The 3,900-nt window shown below is 37.8% G+C and overlaps 1 long non-coding RNA gene across 1 annotated transcript; it reads right to left on the reverse strand.

Annotated features, from left to right (window-relative positions):
- Nucleotides 1–1,101: 1,101 nt before the first annotated feature.
- LOC310733844 lies at nt 1,102–3,490 on the reverse strand. The gene is made up of 2 exons (XR_014535895.1): nt 3,097–3,490; nt 1,102–1,422 (listed from the first exon to the last, which is right to left on the reverse strand). It is a non-coding gene; the product is annotated as an uncharacterized lncRNA (long non-coding RNA).
- Between the last annotated feature and the right edge of the window lie 410 nt (nt 3,491–3,900).

Here is a 3,900-nt window from a genome sequence, read left to right on the forward strand (position 1 = left end):
GGCCCACCACTGTAACAGTGGCAGATCAATACAACATGGTGACACAAGGTCAGGCTAAAGATCCGAAATATGTTGTCTGTCATATATGACTGGATGCATTTTAAATTCCCTAACATACAACGATAACATACTTTAATGGTGTAATAAAAACACGAAGAAAAGCAATGTAAAAGAAATGTTCCAGCATTTTCTATCTTCTACTGCCACCAGCCACTGCCCCTATGAAGACAAAGGAGCCAGTTAAAGTGTTTTTGTACACTTAACAATTATGCTGTATTGAGCATTTCCCACTAGAGGAGACCCCAGTGCTGACCCAGGACTTTCTGGAGAGATCATATCTCACAGTTGGGAAAGTCTGGAGATCCCCCAAGAGGTTCTGGAATCTATAGTTGAGTATAGAGGAGTCTGGCCTGCCCTTCTCCTGTTTCAATTGAGACCCCCAGCAGGTAAAGTAGATGTAAAATGAATGAATGAATGTATTAATAAAACTTCCTCTGCAATGCAAAACTCATTAAATAAAATGTACTGGTAGTCAATAAACATTTAAGAGAAAACAAGTAAAGTGCTTTCAGTAATGGTTGTGGTATGTGGTACAGGAGGAATCGCTGAGTCCCCAGTTTGAGCCTGGACTTAAGTAACTGGGCAGAGCATATGAGTTTTTTTTCCAGTCATCAGAAATTAAATTTAGATCTTTTTTTAAATAGGTCTACAAATCAACATGCACAAACTACTACTGTGTTCTAGTAGTTGGATTGTGGGCTGCACCTAGGAAGGTATGTGTATATGCAAGATAACCCACGATGGACTGGCAAATAGTACAATGTGTATTCCCTCATTTGTGGTTGTGTATTACCAACATATATATAATTTACATGTCTATATATATATATATATATATATATATATATATATATATATATATATATATATATATATATATATATATAATTAAAACTATATATAAATAGTTTTGAAATAAAATCTAATGTATGTTTCATACTAAGACTTATGATCAGAGTGCTTTACATTATATTATACAACATTATATATTTGTAGCAAACTCACTGGTTACGCGCTGAAGGAAAGAGAGACAGGCAAACGTTTACCAAGCAGAACTTTCTTTATTTAATATAGTTTTCACCCCGGCGTATCTTTTCAGTACTCACGCCGGGGCTCACCCACACACTCGGTTCGGGACGTCTCCCAGTTTTTCCCGCCTTCCCAGGGCGTACGCCCGCCCCACTCGCGGATTGGCACGTTTTCCATTTCTAGCGCCCGCCGAGTTTCCTCGTGGACCGGCATACGTTTCCTCGTGGTCCGCCCGCGCTCAGTCACAGTTCGCCAACCCTTCCGCCGGTCTCTGCTTGGTGGCTCTCGCTCTCCGTGGCTGGTGTCTCGCTCCTCTTTACTGGGGTCGCCGGACTGAAACAGAGCGCACTGATTAGTCTCATCAGCTGTAGGTGCTGCTGCCGCTCATTCCGCCCGGCTCCGCTCCCCCACTCGCTCACCGCTGTCACATACCTCTCATCATCTTCTTCTTCTTCTTCTTCTTCTTTTTCTTCTTTTTCTTCTTCTTCTTCTTCTTTCGGCCCATTAGGGGTCGCCACAGTCATCCGTCTCCATACCCCCCAGTCCTCTACATCTGCCTCTTTCAACCCAACTACCTGCATGTCTTCCCTCACCACATCCATAAACCTCCTCCTTGCTCTTCCTCTTTTCCTCCTTCCTGGTGGCTCCATCCTCAGCATTCTTCTACTGATATACCCCATGTCCCTCTTCTACACATGTCCAAACCATCTCCCTCACCATGTCTCCAAAACTTCGTACACCTCTCATATTATATTATATTATATTATATTATATTATATTATATTATATTATATTATATTATATTATATTATATTATATTAGGTAAACAAGCTTTCTTTTCCTTTTTTTTTTAGTACAGAAACAACATGGGCAAATGTTTGCCTGTTGAGATTTAGCTAACCAAGAGTCAATTCTGTTACAGAAAGAAAAACATGTATTGAACTGTGACACTTCAGCACTGGCTTCTGCTAAATGGACTTTATGAGGTGTTTCTTTATGTGGTGGGTGTAATGTTTCATAGCTACCTCATAACATAGCCATTTCTCTCAGGAGAGCTTCAAAGCAACCACTGTCCCTGTAATTCCAATGGTATGAAACCAATTCATTAATTCCCATAGCAACAAGCACTTATACATCTAATCATTTACCTAGTGAGTTATATATATATATATTTAAAAAAAAATGGTCTGGGTAGTCATTTGTATTGTTATTCACCCTTCAGCATGTGTTCTTTTTAAATGTCCATGACTAATACAATGAACAGAAAACAGAAGGCATTTGAATGGTAATTTGTATATTAGCAGTGTAGTCTGTTACTGTATTCATGAGTGGAGCTTAAATACAATGAACCACTCACACAATTAAAATGCAGACGTTAGCATTTCTAAGCATCTGACACTTGCTGACACATGCTGTACTTCTGCTTACAAAGCCAAAAGGCTAGTTACATTTATCTAATTGGAAGTTAACTGTAATTATCTACCATCCTATATTATTGTTATTATTATTATTATTATTATTTTTATTGTTGTTGTTGTTGTTGTTGTTGTTGCTTTATTCGTATTTGTATTTGCTTAAATTATCTACTGGTTACTGATACAGCATTACATGTAAACTTCCCAACATCACCTATGCAAAATAATACATGAACCAGAAATTATGTTTTTAAATCTACCTGTCAGTATATAATGTGATTGAATATCAGATAAATGATTTTGATTTAAAAAATGTTATATTACATATTTACTGTACATATATACATAACATGTAATTTGACAGCCTGTGACTTAGGTCTAAAATCACGTCCTAATATGATGATGTTGATATGATGGAAAACTAAATTCAGACATTAATATCAATATGTCGGATTAAATTTTGGTCATGTTCTTGTTCAAGATTTCTATACGATTTATTTATCATCTACAAAAACCCAGATTAGAGTCAGCAACCAACATATCAGCGGTATATAGGCTAATAATTATCCAACAGTTGAAGAACCATTCCTACCTCTAAAACTCTTGAGACCACAAAAGAAAATTCACATATACTGTACATGGGATAAGTGTGTCCAGACAGGATAAAACACTGAATTTTTGAGGCAGCAGCACTGCTGTGCCACCCTGACTTGTTTTATTGCATCATAAGCATTAAATTGTCTTCCCCACAGACCAAGGAACCCTGATCCTGGAGTACTTCCTTTCTTGCTGATTGGGTGTGTTAAAGCAGAGAAAACCGTGATGTTTGGTGGATTGAGGGTATTATGGAACCCGGTTTGGGAACATCTGGAACCGCCCACTGGAAAACGTGTATCAATCTGAACACTAGGTGTCAGTATTCTCCCTCCTAATGATCTCTTTCCTGGAATTGGTTTTGTAGGATGTCCTGAAGCTTTTTCAGTGAATCTGAACATGAAGCAAACACCACATATTGAAGTGGATGATTTGGTCAGTGTATTGCATATGTTTAGTTGTAACATGAAGTAATTATATCTAATTAATTAAATAAGGAGCTTGTACACTGCGCATTATCTTTTATACTGTTGTGCATTTACAAGCACATGCCAATGACTGAGACGAGGAAATAAAAATAGAAAGTGCTGTAGGAACCTCCATGTTTTAGAAAGCTTGCTGGGTTCAGGGACTATGAACCCGCCGGGTGAGACAAAAAACAAGTCACATGAGGTTTTTACTTGAATGTTGAACTCTCGCGATAGCTTTTGGAGATGGTTGCCAGGTTTTAAAAATCCCACCCGCAACTAAAATATAAAAAATGGACAATATAACTAGAAAGTACTACAAAATGTCAGCAAAA

This window comes from Silurus aristotelis, assembly GCF_946808225.1.
Source record: "Silurus aristotelis genome assembly, chromosome: 11".
Taxonomy (NCBI): Eukaryota; Metazoa; Chordata; class Actinopteri; order Siluriformes; family Siluridae; genus Silurus; species Silurus aristotelis.